This window comes from Sinocyclocheilus grahami, unplaced genomic scaffold, assembly GCF_001515645.1.
Source record: "Sinocyclocheilus grahami isolate Dianchi unplaced genomic scaffold, SAMN03320097.WGS_v1.1 scaffold350.1, whole genome shotgun sequence".
Classification (NCBI taxonomy): domain Eukaryota; kingdom Metazoa; phylum Chordata; class Actinopteri; order Cypriniformes; family Cyprinidae; genus Sinocyclocheilus; species Sinocyclocheilus grahami.
In genome coordinates this window covers 848,710-867,943 of record NW_015505529.1, presented here as the reverse complement: position 1 = coordinate 867,943, position 19,234 = coordinate 848,710, and positions in this window count along the sequence as shown.

Below are 19,234 nucleotides of genomic sequence, written 5' to 3'. Positions count from 1 at the left end.
TCATCTTCAGTTTTAGGAGAACAGTTACTTTACTTAAGGAATATATTTTTTATGCATATCAGATGATATAATTGTTTTGTTATTGTCACGAGTAGCTTTAGCTTAGCAAACCAGTAGCTGGTGTTTGAAAGGCCTGGTCAGAGGTTATGAGATGTCAGAAGTTGTCATCAGGGTTGATGTTGTCGTCTTGCTCATGGCATGAATCAGGTCAGGGTCCAGTGAGCCTCACATTGCTCCCTCAGCCATTCAGCTCAGGGACACTTTTCATGGTTGTTGTTGTGTCACTTCATAAGAGCCTGCAATTCAAAAGTAATTACGTATAAACTAGCATGAGGGCCTCTGCTGGTGGCAGATCGGGCCAAACTAAGTCAACCCCATCATAACTGACACACACACTGACCTGTAGACATTGAGGTCAGGATAATCAGCTATTGTTTCTTTCAGCGCTAACTCTGATAACTCTTTCTGTCTCACCCTTTCTCTTTCTTCTTTTTTTTAAGCCAAAACAGTATATGTCTGTCTGTCTAAACCTCCAAACCTAAACCTGTCTGTCTACACCTAAAACCTTTTTAAATGACCTTCAAAGGACCTTAGTTAAAGGTGACAGTTGAATTTCAGTTCATTTTAACTATTCCCATACATTTGAATTCAAATTGTTTGCTTTGTCTGTCTGTCTGTCTGTCTGCCTGTCTGTCTGTCGTTCTGTCTGTCAGTCATTCTGTCATGTGTTGTTCTGTCTGTCATTCTGCCTGTCTGTCGGTTTTTCATTCTGTCTGTCTGTCTAAACCTACAAACCTAAACCTGTCTGTCTAAACCTAAAACCTTGTTAAATGACCTTCAAATGACCCTAGTTAAAAGTGACAGTTGAATATCAGTTCATTTTAACTCTATTCCCATACATTTGAATTTAAATAGCTTGTTTGTCAAATTTAAGACTTTTAAGACTCACTTCTGAATTCTGAAAAACAAAATCTTTGGTTCATTACTTTACACATCAGTCTGACTGACATATAGTGTCTTTAGACCATAAAAGGAATGGAAAATATGGAAGTGGACAGTTGCCAACTGACGTCTGTTCTCGCAAACGGATATTGATTCTTGTTGCCTTACTCATGGCCTAGGAGTGAACACTGACGTCACCTGGTGGAGCTCTCGAGCGGTGGTTGGTTCAGGAGGTGGAGGTGTCAGAGGTTTAGAAGGAGCTGTTTGAGATCACACTGAAGGTGCTGGTTGAAGGTCGTCATCACCGGGAGCTCAGCAAAGCAGGCGCCAGTATCACTGGCTTCCAGGCCAATCACAACATGGCAAGTGTGACATACGCCCAACCACAGAGAGAATCGCAAAACTATAGGGCGCCCTGGCAGGCCCAAACTTCAAAAAGGGCTCAGCGAATGCTATTGTGAAGGGATTAGGAGAGATATATACAGTCTTTCTTCCAGTCTTCAGGGTGATTTGCTGTCCCTCACAAACAAAACATCAATTACTGATTTGTCGATGTAGAGCATGTTCACAGAATGGTTGTCACTTCATTTCTAAATCAATCATTTGAAGGGGCTTGAAGTATTGGCTGGAGTCTGTTTTTCCTTTGGACGCTGCTGTTATTCAAATAGTCAAAGACCATGGCTGAATCAGGCATTTTAATGGCCACTTGTCTGAAGAAAAACAAAACAAGTAAATAGCAATGACAGAATCAATAATTCTCTGGGAGGAAATATCAAAACACATGAATATCAAAAGTTTACTTTCTCCTCATCTGCCACCCAGTTCAGAAAGTCAGTCCCTGTGTCAGAGGTGTCCATTACGCTAATTTCTCGATGTCTCGTAGGGGGATGGCCCCGAATCAATCCCAGCTGTCAGTGCTGTCGACCCAGGTGCGTGTAAGCAGGCAGACACATTTACATTTATATGTATATGTAGATGTGTACAGCATGCGCGGAGTGACATGTAAAGACGTTGACACAGTAATCACAGGGCTGGGGGATGCCACCTGTCCTGCGCTGTAATGAGCACAGGCGAGCTGGACGTGAGTGAAACAAGTGGCCCTCAGATAGCTGCCTGAACCGGCCGTCACTCTGATGACAACACACAATATTATGCAAATGGTTGTCTGCATGATGGCAGCCTGTACCTCAGTGTCACCGCAACATCCTTGCTGCTTACTGATCAAATGTCTTTATTCTTTCTTCCTTTAATATTGTCTCACTGTCTTTCCCTTTTTTGCTTTCTCTGCTATGTGTTTATGTGCTTACCGTTCGTAAAATAGTATTGATTAGTCATTCTGTGTGTTATTTTATAACACATTACATTATTTGAGGTTGGTTTAACTTTCAAACATATGATTAACTTATATATTAAGCTTTGCTCCTGTATTGTTTACTCATATATAATTTGTTCTGTGAATCACGTCCCTTCTTTTTTCATCATCAGTGAACAGCTCCTAAGAGATGTTCTGTGATACGACTAAAGGTAAAGTTTTTAATTTAACATGAGTTCAATTATGTAATTAATTTATTAATTATAATAAATTATGTTTATATAATTAGATGATATTAGCATATACATACATATATAAAAAGATATATAAATTATTATAATGACTAATTATATGCATTATTATTATTATGCAATTTAATTATATAACAATTGTATACATATGTGTTTAATCATTTGTAACATAATTTTATATAATTTAAATTACAAAAATATATAATATTTATAAATACAATATTTAATATTATAAAAAAACAATACATATTTTACATTTTCTATGTATATTTATATATAATTTATATCATTTACAATTATTAAATATATTTTAATTAAAAAACATAAATATTATATTAATTTATACATAAATACCTTAGAATAATGTTATAAGTTTTTGATAATTAGATGATGACAGAATATCTATCTATCTATCTATCTATCTATCTATCTATCTATCTATCTATCTATCTATCTATCTATCTATCTATCTACAGCATGCGCGGAGTGACATGTAAAGACGTTGACACAGTAATCACAGGGCTGGGGGATGCCACCTGTCCTGCGCTGTAATGAGCACAGGCGAGCTGGACGTGAGTGAAACAAGTGGCCCTCAGATAGCTGCCTGAACCGGCCGTCACTCTGATGACAACACACAATATTATGCAAATGGTTGTCTGCATGATGGCAGCCTGTACCTCAGTGTCACCGCAACATCCTTGCTGCTTACTGATCAAATGTCTTTATTCTTTCTTCCTTTAATATTGTCTCACTGTCTTTCCCTTTTTTGCTTTCTCTGCTATGTGTTTATGTGCTTACCGTTCGTAAAATAGTATTGATTAGTCATTCTGTGTGTTATTTTATAACACATTACATTATTTGAGGTTGGTTTAACTTTCAAACATATGATTAACTTATATATTAAGCTTTGCTCCTGTATTGTTTACTCATATATAATTTGTTCTGTGAATCACGTCCCTTCTTTTTTCATCATCAGTGAACAGCTCCTAAGAGATGTTCTGTGATACGACTAAAGGTAAAGTTTTTAATTTAACATGAGTTCAATTATGTAATTAATTTATTAATTATAATAAATTATGTTTATATAATTAGATGATATTAGCGTATACATACATATATAAAAAGATATATAAATTATTATAATGACTAATTATATGCATTATTATTATTATGCAATTTAATTATATAACAATTGTATACATATGTGTTTAATCATTTGTAACATAATTTTATATAATTTAAATTACAAAAATATATAATATTTATAAATACAATATTTAATATTATAAAAAAACAATACATATTTTACATTTTCTATGTATATTTATATATAATTTATATCATTTACAATTATTAAATATATTTTAATTAAAAAACATAAATATTATATTAATTTATACATAAATACCTTAGAATAATGTTATAAGTTTTTGATAATTAGATGATGACAGAATATCTATCTATCTATCTATCTATCTATCTATCTATCTATCTATCTATCTATCTATCTATCTATCTATCTATCTATCTGTCTGTCTGTCTGTCTGTCTGTCTGTCTGTCTGTCTGTCTGTCTGTCTCTCTGTCTGTCTGTCGTTCTGTCTGTTGTTATATCTATCACTCTGTCTCTCTGTTTGTCTGCATCTTAGAAGTTGCATTTAAAATCCACTTGCCTCAAAAATCTGAGTGGGCACATAGGCATGATGCTTGTTTGTGTCAGTATGTGTGATTTTCTGTGGTATAAGCCATGGCAGATGAGATATTATGACACCTGACCGCTGTGGGCTCTCAAAGGTGCTGACTTGAAAGAAACACCCGGAATCTCACCTTTGACTCTGAAAGGACAGCTGATGGTAAACACACTCAAACTAGCTAAAGCTAACATAACACAGTTCCCCCTCTCCTGCTACGCTCAGGGCCTGCTATTCTAAAACAAATATCAGTCCATATCAAATAGCTGAATGAACAGGTGTGAATAAGCTCTTATATGTGTTCTAATATCTTTTGACGTGCAGTAGTTGCTATGCAGAATTAACTCTCTCTGCTTGTCCCATAGTTGAACTGCACATGTCTGCGATTACATCAGTCCCAAAAGCAACCAGAAATGGCTATTTCTTATTTTTTTATCACATTTGCCCTTCCTCATCCTCCCTGACCACATTAAATACCATTTAAGGCACACTATTAAACATAATCTAGTGAAGTTATTAAAACAAGCCATCTTACAGAGATCCCTGCCACAATTCAATTACCTGTGTTGCTGGAGGGAGAGCCGTGCAGAGAAAATGACAAGACTTCCGCTTTTATAGAGCAAGCGAGGAGCATCGTTTCTGTGGCTTCAATTAACACAATGGGGACAGGGCAGTAATGAGCTCGGAGAGGATTTGACAAAGTAAAGTTGAGGTTCGTGGCTGTCTGCCTGCGAGCGTTAAGGGCATTTTTAGGGGCAGGCTGATTTTTCACTTTCCCAGTCACCGTGGCTTTGTAGCTGACTTACATTCAAGCTGCCAGACATTTGTATTACTTACTCAAGGCTTTATTCTCCTTCTGGGCATTTCATAATTGAGCAAATGAGTTCTGTTATAAAACGCATGTGAAAATATATATCCATACAGATTCTTTACTAAAATGCACATCTTTATAAAATTATTGTAAAGTTCTTTTTTTTTCTCTAACTTACAGTTAACTGCAGATATATAATGAAAATAAAATAAAGTATATATAAAAATAAAGTATAACAATGGGACCAAAATGGTTTTTTTAATGTATAAGAAATATCTGCCATAAAACTGGTAATGTACATTACTGAAAATGTGCCCAGTGTCGATTTTCACTGTACTAGATAAATATAATACATAGATAAGCATGTTATTTAAGATCAAAGCAAACTTTTTTTTAACACTGTCCCTGTCTGTGTATTAGATAAATATCTGTTTAATTAGCTCTTTATGTCATTGTTTGTATGTTTTTAGCAGCTAAATAATTAATCTCTACTTCAGCACATGTTTATTTTCTGCTATATTATTTGAAAACTCTAATCTTAACTCTTAACTCTTTGGATCATTTTCCCTCTCCACGTATTACATATAATCTGCACAATATCTATTTGATAGCCACTTTATGTCCTTGTTTGTATGTTTTTTAATCAGTCAAATAATTAATCTATTCTTCAAACTACATAATACATTTTCTACTGCATTGTTTGCAAACCATATAATTCACTAAAAATAAAACCAGCTAAATATTATCGTAATCATAGGGGACAAAAAATTTTTTTATTTATTGTTTATTTATAAGATTGATAAGGAATAATTGCTGTAAAACAGTCCAAAAATGAATCTCTACTACAGCATGGTGCATTGTTTGAAAACCATAAAATTCTCTGCAATTATATGCAGCTAATTTAATGTTGGCTACCCTAACCTGTCCCTCACTGGTCTACCTCTCAGCTCAGTATCTTTTTCACCTCAGAGGGTCACTGGGCTATCACTGAAATCGGATCACTTCCCTGTCATGTTGTCGCTCTGTTTGTTGATAGCTCCCTCTTTAATTTCTCCTTTGTCTTTAATCTGCGGTAGCTGGCCCGGGCGCAGTAATCCTCTCAGATAAGTGACAGACAGAGTGTATTTCCAAGAAGTAGCAGCCAAACACTGAGACCTGTTTATAAGCCCCATGTAAATATGGGCAGGCGGTTAATAGAGAAAGCAGCTGTGCAGTTGTGTCAGCCACCTTAGAGAACACCTTCTCTCTCTATCCCGAGGGAAGGAGAAGTTGTGCAACTTTTTTTTTTCTCCCAAGGTCAGGATTAAGGCAGGGAAGGTGTCACAGCTCTCATTCCTGGAGCTATGGCTGGACTTGCGCTGATACATAGGCCAAAGCCCATAAAACCACAAGATGATTGTGAAAAATGTTATCATGGATCTATCACGCTTAATTGCTTAGTCACTTCTTAAAAATCCTAATGTAAAATATTAAAATATTTATAGGTTAAAATAAATAAATACATATTAAATACATACATGAATAAAAATATGTATTTTGAAAGAAGACAAAATAACAATTAAAAAAAATAAAATATATACATGATTTAAAAAGGAATTTTCAGTGTCAAATGATCCTTCATAAATCATTCTAATATGTTAATTTGACGCTCAAGAAACAGTCCTTCTTATTATCGATGTTGAAACAAGTGTTGCTGCTTAATATTTTAGTGGAAACTGATTAATTCTTTTCAGGATGCTTGAATGAATAAATACTTCAAGAATAGAAAAATCAAAACAACCAGATTTATAAAATAGTCATTGCAGAATAAAAGCATTCATGTCTTCCAAAACAAAACAAAACAAAAAACAAAGCAAAACAAAACAAAACAAAAAATTATCCTGACCCCAAACTTTTAAATGGTAGTGAAAATAATAATAATAATAATAATAATAATATTATTATTAATAATAATAATAAAAATATGAGTTATATATTAATTTAACTGTATTCATTTTCTATGCAATTTCTTCCTTTAATAAAGTGTTTACTAATAGATTTATGTATAAATGTTTACTTCTTTTTGTAATGACTAACAATTGTGATAGATCCATGTTCATTTTATTTAAATTCAGCATCCCTAATCGTAATGTTATTAACCTAAATATTTTTTAAATCATTTTTTAAATGTGTTAAATAACCTTTAGAAAAAAAGTAATTTTATTCCTCCTTTTAATAAAAAATAAATAAATAAATAGTGAATGCAGTATTGAATTAATTAAAAAATGTCTTCATTTTCTTCATTACTTAATCTCATTAGCATTCATTTTCTACGCACAGCTTTCTTGTTTTGATAAACAATTTTCTAAAAGGCTTTGTCCTTATTGGAAAGATGGATAACTAGAAGACCTTTAGGATAAACGATTATCCATGTACCACCTCCATAGCCCGGCCACTTGGTGCTGTCTGTCCGGAAAACCATAGACATGACATCATGAAAATGATGGGGCAGACCCCATTCCTTTGTTTCTGATAGGCTGAGAGCTGCTCTCTTATTATCGTGATGTCATGGGATCCTGGCTGACCCTCCTCAGATCAGATGTTTATCAGGGTACTTGCATCCAGAGACGACGGGGTTTAGGCGAAGCATTTGGCCTTGACACCTCGGGCACATAGCCTTACTACTCTAGGAAAAAAAAAGAAAAAAATCACATCGGGCCCAGCTTTTTGCTGGGAAAGCTCCTAATTCAATTAGGGGAGAATGAGGCCATCGAGAGTGATTTCACATGCTCTGCAAATGCCTTGAGATCTGATACTTAATCTTGGCAGGATCCTCTGCTGTTTTAAGCCAAGACATTAAAACCATTCTGTGTCCAGACAAATGACAGCTATCAGCCGAGTGGGGGAGTTGTGTCCTCCCGGCCTCGTCCTCTCTGCTCGTTCACAAGCACTGTTCTATATGTGTCAACCTCGGAGGACAGACCTCAAGTATGTGGTTACCTATATCAAAAATACTTCCACAGATAAGTGGTTGTTGCTTACCTCTTTGAATTAAACTGTCTCAAGCAGTTTTCTTACAAGAATGTCTTGCGTGAATGTCATTCACTGAATCCTATGGGACAAGTTTTTACAGGGCAATGATTGACACTGTGGTGTTGAGACTCTCAGAAAAAAATGTGTGAGATATGGATTAACCTTGTTTTTGTAAGGGCAAATGGCAGGATCACTCCCATAGTCTTCTACTGACTGGACTCAGATATCGGATCCCTGTTTTTTCTTCAGTTTTTAGTAGTCAGGCATCAAAAAGCTAGTTTTACTCATAATGTATCCAAAGTTTAATCAAATGCATGCAATGTAATTAATTTGTTTGTGTTATGTACTCCTCTATTTGATTATGTTAACATAAGCACACACACAAAAATTTGTTTCAGAAAATTATTCTCATTATTTTCTCTGTTTTGATGAAAATGGCATTAATCTATCATAGCTTTTCTTTTTCGGTGTCTTGTTGTAGCACTGTTCATTTTAAGTCAGTTTTTACCAAAAGGTCATTTTTTGCTGTTGAACATAAGTGACATAATTATTTTATGAAGTAGTTGATTTTTGGCATTCTTGGTTTGATATTGAGAGTTTGCAGCGTTTGTTTCTGTCTCTTACTCAGCAGACTCAGTCTCAGTGTGTGAGTCAGATAATGGTGAGAGGAGCTGCTGTCTGTGTACTTCCTGCAGGGACGGCCTGTTTGCCCTTTCCTTTTCTGCCACTGGCAGCTCTCCACTGTTCATTTTAATCAGCACTATGTTTGCCAAAGAGCTTCTTCTTTTTTCTTTCCTGGAGGTGCCAGTTCTTGTGTTTTCCTCTGTGTTGCTGGTGGGACACGACAGGGCCAAACTCTGGGCCTAGCAGGCAGCCATTTATACAGTTTTTAAAAAATGCAGATTATACTGTATCCACAAAGGAAGTGTTTGTTTTGTTTTGTTTTTTGTTTTGCTTTTGCTTTTGCTTTGTTTTGAAGGGGGAGATGAGCTATCTATCTATCTATCTATCTATCTATCTATCTATCTATCTATCTATCTATCTATCTATCTATCTATCTATCTATCTATCTATCTATCTATCTATCTATCTATCTATCTGTCTGTCTGTCTGTCTGTCTGTCTCTCTGTCTGTCTGTCTGTCTTTTTGTCTACGCACTGAAAATAAACATCAATCAATCAATAATTTATATTATGAGACCATTGGAAACATTATCACCTTTATATATTGCGTTTAAATATAGATTTGTTTTCCTCTCATTTGAACCAGTTCATTTAATTAAAGGTAGAATCTAAATAAATATTAATTGAAGATTGAATCCAAACAACCAATTCAGTACAATGAATCAGACTTTATATTTTATCTTATTAAAATAATGTAGAGTTTTGTGTTTTTAAAAATATTATATTAATAATAATTATAATAATATTAATTATTATAATAATAATTTGAAAAAGTAAAAAGAAGAAATACTTCACAAATGCAGTCAAATGAGCAGTGTTGTTATATTTAGTTAATTACTCCTTGAATACTGTTTATTCTCCATTTTGTGGTGACTCAGATTACTGGCTGCCATGTTTTCCTGCATTACCTCGTAGTCTGGCAGTGAGGGAGCATCTGTGTGCCATTGTATAAAAAATCAAGGTGATTCTCACTGGAGAGCTTTGATCTCATCCAGCACCCTTTTGGTTAACCCAGCGTCCTCCACCTTGCATCCATCTGGTTGTTACACAGTTTGATGTTATATGTGGGCCTGTATAATCCTTATCTTCCTTTTTTAAAGAAAGCTTTTAGCCACATTTTAGCACATAAAGCCCTTGCTCCTGCTTTTGTAGCCTGAGCCTCTATTTAGAAGAAGGTATGGGGAAAAAAAATCAATAATGTGTTTGGGCTCTCAATCTTCCTGGCCAGAAGAGAAGGAGTTTTTTTTTTGGAGGGGGTGGGGGATGTTTTTGTCATTCATAAGCTTCACTGACAAATCCCTGACATCATTTGTGGATTGTATCGATAACTTCTTCCTTTGCTGCAGAGGACAAATAGAAATCATTTATCTGCCTTTGCAAGAGGTGAGGGCCATGGAAACAAAGGCCCCTCTGCCAGGCAGCCATGACATTGGCAGCTGAGGGTATTAGCACGGTGTTCAAGGTCAAAGATCACCAGAGGACAAGAAGGTTGTCCTTGGATTGTCCCTGTGTTTGTAGAGAAGACAGCTGCAGATTCTCATGAGACAGAAGAGGATACAGGTGTTGTTTGACATACTATTGGTGCCGCATAAAATAATTAACTCTGAAAAGCATCTTCTCATACATTTTCACCATGACAAAAGATTATATGAATATAAGTGAAATTGCAGGAAATACCCAAATCATGATTCCTGTGCACAACACATTGATAGACTTTTTTTCTTCCCAAGATGCTTATCATTTCTATAGTATAGAAGCATGTTTTTGCCGCATATTAAAATAAATAAATAAAATTGCTATCTATCTAACTATCTATCTACCTATCTGTCTGTCTGTCTGTCTGTCTATCTATCTGTCTGTCTGTCTGTCTGTCTGTCTGTCTGTCTATCTATCGAGAAAATATTACGAGAAAAAAAGTTCAAACATGAAGTCTCAATGACAAGAAATAAAGACACAATTACAAGAAATAAAATTCAATTACCCTTTAATTTTTTTACTCTTTTGTGGAAACAGCCCCCTGTTATAATGTTATTCTATGTGATTACTGACATTATCATGCCACACTGGCATGGATATGTAAAAATATTTAAATGTCGTATCAGAGAATCTGTGGTTTTTGTAAAATACAAACATTTCCGAGACATTTTACAGACACCCAATGCAAAATGTATTTGAAGGTTCAACAATACCCTGATACTCATCTCCCTAATGTATTCTGGTCTTGTTTGGTCTCTTGACACTAAAAGCACCATGGAGGTCTAAAATATGCCTTGCCACAACTCCTTATTCATGATTTGAGGGGGCTGGGTCTCCCTCTACAGCTCAGAAATGTGGGGTAGGGAAAGAGAGGGGGAGGATAGGGGAACATGCGATTCCCCAGGCCTGTTTTTACAGTTGTGAGAGTCAGGGGGAAAGTTAAGTCTCTTAATCCATCATTATTAATAGAAAAACAAGTGTGCGTGAAAATTTCACACACTTACATGTCCACTTCTGCTCTGCATCACCTGTAAATTAATCATAGAGTGTGTTCAAGGTGACTCTGATTAATTATATAAGGGTGATTAAACATAGATGTGAATACTGGTTCTACATTTGCTATGCAAGTAATTTTTTATTATTATTTCATTTTTTTATGTATTAGCTGTACATTTTATATATAATATTTTTACATTTATTTTGTAATTAATGTTGCCAAAATTTTTTATTTTTTTTTATTTAAAATGATACAGTTTTATGTGATACTTGGGTAAGCAGGTTAATCAGAAGATCAGACAGTAACAATTAGAATAGATAGACAGATGGGTGGTAATTACTTAAATCTCAATGACCAGCAGCCAGCACCATTTTAAGTGCTAGAGACAAGCGTGTGCCGTATTTAGAGGGGAAGCCAGACAGCATTAATTGTGACCAGTGTCTGGGGCAAAGGTTTATTTTTAAAAAGTCTATTTGAGGATCCAAATTGACAGATTAATTGGCATTATCCATAGTGGACCAAACAAAGGTCATGGCTGCCCTTAACTGAACCGTCCTTGATCAATCGTCAGCATGTTCACTTGCCCCCTTGCATCTCTTGTGTGCTCTTTTTTTCCCCACCGCAGACAGCATTAATTGTGACCAGTGTCTGGGGCAAAGGTTTATTTTAAAAAAGTCTATTTGAGGATCCAAATTGACAGATTAATTGGCATTATCCATAGTGGACCAAACAAAGGTCATGGCTGCCCTTAACTGAACCGTCCTTGATCAATCGTCAGCATGTTCACTTGCCCCCTTGCATCTCTTGTGTGCTCTTTTTTTCCCCACCAAAACGTTATGTACAGATATCAGGCTTCTTGATGGTTCCTCAGTTGTTCTCTTGAAAATGTCATTAACACAGAGGAAAGCGGCGTCTCGCTCAAAAGCCCCTGGCTTCAAAACACCTACTCCCTCCCCGCTTGTGTTGGCCGCATGGCGGAATCCGAATTCAAGTGTTTAATTTTCTGCCATTCCCTCTACGATTTGGTGGTAGCATTCCATGTTAATGCCGCTCAGGATAGAGAGAGAGATATTAAGCTTCCTGCAAGCAGCCGTTGAACCGCCACCTGCCCGTTTTGTGTAAAGCCCGAAAACGTACCTGTTGGCAGCTGCTGGTGCCTTCGTGATAACACATACACTAGCATCTCATTAACTCTAAGCACATGCAGAAAAAGCCAGAGGAGGAGCTCAGAAAAAATATCTGCTGCTGCTTTCTAGTTTACAAAGAATGCCACAAAAGCAGGGATAGAAACAAAACAGAGGAGAGCCAACCTCAAAATGAGAACAAATCTGTTGCTTAATTGATGTCATTAGCAGGGGGAGGCAGGTCTAATTCCTCTTGTGTTGTGGATTTGCTGCTAAGTCATTTAATTTACTCATCAGTCAAACAACTCATGCACCTGCCCTGACTTTTTCTTTTTTTTATCCACTTAAGAGTATGTAAGCCGTAAATTGTTGTCGCTTTTTTATATTCGTTCATATTTTACATGGTCTGTCCTGGCTGCTGATTGCAAAATCATGCCTTGTAATTTTTAAACCCTAATTACATAAATGTACATTTGTTGTTTTCATTTTTTTCTGTGTCCATTAAACCTCAAAGGGGAATTGACTTTCAGTTGCCCGCATAGTGTATTTTTATGCACAATCTGCATTGTTTAGGACCTGAGAAGTTTTTTACAAATCAGGTAACGCTGCAAATTTCTCTAAATTTTGTGCTCAGTGAAGTTCGAATGGTACAGTTTTTTAGTTTGCAGGCCGATTGTGAGGGTAGCAACACAATATTATAATCTAGCGTACAGCATCAGTCTGTTCCTTTGTGATGGCATTTATGGCATAAACATGATTACTACACACACACAAAAAAAGTTTTAAGGCCATTTATATTTGAAGTGAACACTGCTTAATTTTTATAAAAACTTTTAAATTAATTCACATTAAACCTTGTGAATTAAAAATGCTAAAGTCATTTTAGTATTAATACCAATCAGATGTTACATTAATATATATATATATATATACACACATTAAGAGTAATATTATATATTAATGGTAATACTTGCACACAGAAATGTTAAAGGTGACATATCATGAAAATCTGACGTTTCCAGGTTTTAAATGCTATAATCAGGTCCCCGGTGCATCTACCAACCAAGGAAACGTGAAAAAGATTCCCAGTAACTTTGTTTTGGTAAGCCTTTTTTTGCAAGTGTCTGAAAAAACAAGCGCGTCTGATTTCGCTCCCTTGGTGACGTGGCAAAGGGATCTCATTATAATATTACCGCCCCTTAATCTGCAGGTTTCCACCCATGGCACCGTCATATTTTGATTTTGCAAGCGACAACGGTGTACCAGTTCTAATGCCATGGCGAAAGTTTGAGCAAAACATGCTAACTGTTCTGTCTTTGGCTGCACAGACGAGCACAGAACACTATTTACAGTCCCAGCCTCAGAGAAGACAAGAAAGCAGTGGAATTATTGATTTATTTACTTTATATTGCTGCTGCCTGTCACACAGATCTGAAATAAACATGCAATTTATTTCCCAGCTGTTTACCTTCACAGATATAACCGACTGTTTTTGTAACTTGATTGTTTTTAACGTAAACTTGTGTGTAAATGAGAACTTATTTTAGTACTCACATGATGTGACAGCCGCTTTCTGTACGTGTGCTTCGGATGAGTGCTCTCAGAAAACCTTACATCTGAAGTTTAAACTCGTATGGTTTAAAACGCATGATTTCAGTGCGATAAACATGATAATCAGAACCAAAACAGATATTTTAGCGAGTCCGAGCTGTAATGGCGCAGCTCTATTCTGGAAAAGGGGGCGGGGAGCAGCAGCTCATTTGCATTTAAAGAGACAGGCCCAAAAAAAAACAGCTTGTTTCTGCTTCCACTCAAAATAGGCATTTTCAAAATGATATAATAAATGATCTGTGGAGTATTTTGAGCTGAAACTTCACAGACACATTCTGGGGACACCAGAGACTTATATTACATATTGTAAAAAGGGGCATAATTTGTCTCCTTTAAGTTTTTTTCACACTAAAATCATGTAATCGTATATAGTTTTTGTCTTGTGCTATACTATTGAAAAATTAACTTCCATTTTAAATGCGTTTATGTAATACAGATTTTTTTTAAAGAAGGAACAAATCAGAATTATTTTTGATATAAATATCGTGTCACAAGTGCTGTTGATTGAAATTAACTGGAATTTCCAACCAAGTAATCTTACAATTATTTTTATATATTTTTATTATTATTTGTAATTATATTTCTTTTACTTTGAAAGACTGCATGCAAAAGTGCTGCAGTTGTTAAGTGCAGTGGTTCTCAAACCTCTCCTTGAAGTACCCCCAGCACTGAACATTTTGTATGTCTCCCTATGTCTGACACACCCACTCAGGTCTTGCAGTCTCCACTAATGAGATGATGAGTTGAATCAGGTGTGATAGATGAGGGAGACATACAAAATGTGCAGGGCTGGGGGTACTCCAGGACAGGTTTGAGAACCACTGGTTTAGTGTATTCACCCAGGTCTTTTCAAAGTGTGAGAGTGAGAGAGAATGTAAGAACCAGAAAGACTCAAGAAAAACTTGCTGAGGAGAAGCATGGGTCAAAGCCGAAAGGCCGCGTGGATCTGGTGTGACAGGCAGGCACATAAGGCAAAGTTGTGAGAGGCAAGGACAGAGACAAGGTCAGGGGTGTCCTCTCAACAAGGGAAAGTGGATCAGGAATACAAGCCTATTTTTCCAGACTATTGTTGTGCCTATCCTCTTGTGCATCCAACTTCATTTCCACTTCAATTTTTAGCAACCTTCTGCTCGTCTCTCAAGGAGATACGATACAAGCTCTGACACGAATTAGCCCTCAGATTGACTGATACTGCAACGCCCAGGGGACGCTGGGTAAAAAAGCTTGCCTTTACCCTCCCCCCTTCACGTCCCACTCTTTTCTCTCTAACCCTTCTCTTTCTGCTCTTCCTCCTTGTCTTGTTTTTCCCTGGTGCCTGCTTGTCAGTCACCTGTCTTGGCGACATCACCCTCGCCTTCAGAGTTGACAGACAGGCGCCGCCGGGTTCTGACGGAGTAATTTGCTCCGAATTTACAAAACGCCTGGCATCAAAGATGGCAGCGGGGTCGTGGGGGAGTGATTGCATTAAGAGCGGAGTTGAGTGGTCTATTTCCACTCATCAACGCCACTGACAGTCAAGGCCGAATGACATTCTGTATTTTGCTACATGCTTTTACCAGGCAGCAAGGGCGGAGATACGGCTACACCTCTGCCATTGAACCGATCTTTCGCTGTCCCATGCCAGGGCGATTCCTCACCGATATTATTGATTCCTGACAAGGAGCTCATCTATTACAGGCTGACTATGGTCAGATCAACTGGGCTTTATTGCTGAACAGAGGCATTCTTTACTTGTAGTGCCACTCCAGGTCAATTTCAGACCCTCTACATCTTTAAAAGGCCTTCTATGTCTGCCTCATCACCATTATGTAATACAGATTTTTTTGTGTGGCTTTAAATTAACGTTTGGCAGTTTTTGAAAGGCCTGATTGTCTGTATTGATGAGTTTGGTCAGAGGGGGAGCAGGATGTTTTTGCAAAGAATTAACAGCATTGGTGGCAGGGAGCTCATCTATTACAGGCTGACTATGGTCAGATCAACTGGGCTTTATTGCTGAACAGAGGCATTCTTTACTTGTAGTGCCATTCCAGGTCAATTTCAGACCCTCTACATCTTTAAAAGGCCTTCTATGTCTGCCTCATCACCATTATGTAATACAGATTTTTTTTGTGTGGCTTTAAATTAACGTTTGGCAGTTTTTGAAAGGCCTGATTGTCTGTATTGATGAGTTTGGTCAGAGGGGGAGCATGATGTTTTTGCAAAGAATTAACAGCATTGCAGGCATTCTCGTATTTAAATGTGAGTTTATATATAGAATATTATATATTTATTATAGCTTAGATAAAGTGTTAATACTATGTTTCTTGAACTGACTGCAATGCATTCATGTCTCGGGCCATTTCAGTTTGTTTTGATTGGTCTATCTATCTATCTATCTATCTATCTATCTATCTATCTATCTATCTATCTATCTATCTATCCATCCATCCATCCATCCATCCATCCATCCATCCATCCATCCATCCATCCATCCATCCATCCATCCATCCATCCATCCATCCATCCATCCATTTTTTGTTGTTCTGTTCCTCCTAAATAAACTTTCAAACAAGCTTTCTTGACAAACTTTTCTTTCTAGTAAAAATACTGAGATTAAAAAAAAACTTTTAATTCTACTTTCTTACATTCAAATTCACATTGCAAATCAGCATCCTGTTTGCTGCCTTTATTGCAGGGCAAACTGCTAATATTTAATCAATAAATTAGCTCATAATTTTTGTACAACAGTAGTTTTGGCCTTCCTGTGGTGGTTAATTTTCTCCTTCTCTTTTTTCCCATTCTCTCCTTGCAAGGCACAGGGAAAGAATGACTCCTGCTTAACGATAAAATAATGAATGTCATTTTAAGGCAGGAGTGGGGGTCTGGTTTTTAGTGCATTACTTGTGCCGCTGAATTTGCCCCGTGCTAAGGAGTAAATCTGACTGAAGCCGTGCGATGTGGCATCATTTACTCAGAAATCCCTAATTTGTCAGCATTAATATTTCAACCCTACCATTGCCTGTCAGTGAATGCCAGAGATGACTGATCAATCTATAAAACGGCTGCGGCTAATTTATTGAATATTTATGTGCAATGTCATGTGTGGGGCGCAGGCGGAATTTATTTAGCTCGCTTGCCTCTCTGCTTGAGAACTTTTCTAACTAATCACACTTTTTTTTTAAGAAGGGGAAAGATGCATAATGATAATGGGATACAGGGACGTGCATTGGCTTTCCTCTCAGCGTAGAAAGCTGCTCTCAAACATATCTCTCGCTGTGTCACCATTCCAGTCAATGAATTACAGTGCGGTGCCAGCGCATGATTGGGTCGAGATGATTCACAGTCCTGCACGGGGTGTTCCGAACGGTTGCAGTCCATTATAATCGTCGCCTTCTCCATAATTCCATTTTCATTGTCTGCTTTCTGTGGAGCTCCTGACTGACGCCGTCCTGGAGGATAATACGTCTGTGTTGGTACATCGTGCGTTGTTATTTACCGCTGTGTTTTGAGAAATGTGTTTGTTTGGTAGTTCAGAAAGCTGTGCTGTGAAGTACAGAAGGAGGGCTGGGCTCCAGTCATGGTTTCGTGGCGGACCACTGGGTTTGTCCTACGTTTCAGGGTGAATTAGCGACGACAGGCTCGGGTTGGCACTAGGAATGGGAGTGTTATTTTGCTCAGCATGTGCAGTGTAATCTCTGACTGGCCCAAATGTGACTCTGTCTAGGTGCAGCTTTGTTTTAAGCTTTATAGTACAGTGAACAAATCTGTTCCTTCCTTACAACACTGTATTAGCCTCTCCGATACCCTCATTATACCCCCGCTAATTACAAATTCTCAAGTCAGTGCCAAGCATTAAAATAAGACAGTGCAGGGAAGCATATGGCATAATATCCTATTAATGAACACTCTAAATTCAAACCCAGGTCAGCTGCTCGTTTCATGCGCGTGTCACCAATCCAAAGGGGGAGAAAAAAAGTGACCTTCTTTTAAAATGCACAGACTGATTTGAAGAGATGGAGGCCTCAGGCAAACTCATTGTTTTACTTGTTTAATTTTTTCCAGCAATTATTGATATAACATTGTGCGGCTAGAGCTGAGTTTTTTCTGTTTTAGAGGAGCAAAGGTAGCGATCGCTTTCTCATATGATTTCCCATCGACTAGTTATGTCTCTCTTCTCTTTTTTCCCCCTTCTGTTTCCTTCGATCTCTCTTGTTCTCTCTCGAGGGAAACCGAGGCTATTTGCATTGCCTGTCACAACAGTGTGAGAAACAAGTTTCCCCTCTCCGGCGCGCTCTCCTCGCATGCAGCTTTTTAATGTGGACTGTCAAACACAAGAGAGATGGATTTCGGTTTCCTATTTAAAAGGGGGATGCAAATAGACACATTTAGCATGCTGGTGTCTCAGCGTGATAGATGCGTCTGTGGCAGCTTGGTTGGAGTCGGGTATTTTGAGTTAATCTGCAGCGATGACCCTGTCGGCTGTGATTGGGAATAGCAGAGGGAAGTGTGTAGTTCCTTTTAAAAAGAATAAAAGAGAACAAAACCTCACCTCTTTTTGTCACCATTAACCCATAAATAAAATGTACACAGCATTATGAGCCAGGATCACACGCTCAGACTTCAACCATCCGGATGCTGATTTATATTGACAGGGACACGTTTCGGTCCCATCTCTGTTCGGCTGTCTCAGGGGAACATTCCCTCCGGGAGATGCGAGAGACTGCCGGGGTTTAGGGTTGGACCCCAGCCCTGGGCCCTTGTGGAGCAGATTGGGGAATAGTTTGTTTTAAAAGGCTAAATCCCCCCGAACAGCTGTCCTAGATCAGGACTCAGATCAGTGGTGCAGGAGACCAGAGACAGCTGCAGGTGCATGTCTAGGGTTGCATGTGGTCTCTGCAAATATGCGTGTGCTTGTGTGCATACCCAAATCCACATGAATGAGGATTTCTAGTAAGAAGCTGTAGCTATCCATTAGCACTCCCATATTCATTCTAAACATCTTGTGCCAACTAAAATGTAATAATGAAATTTCTGGATAGTTATTTCTAATTATAAAAACATAGCATATTACAGGTACAGAAGAAGTTAAACTCAGTAAACAGTATTTGTTTCATGTTGAGTACCACGAAAATAATAGACTCATACCTTCATATTCTTAAAAAAATAATAAAAATAGAGGTTACAAATGAGACACTTGCAACGGAAATAAATGGGACCAGTTTTTCAATTTAGCAGAAATGTGAAGCTTATTATTTTACAAAAGCACTTGCATTAATTCCTAAATGTATGGCTTATTTGAGTTTAAGAGTATATATATATATAGTTATATAAGTTTATAATATATATA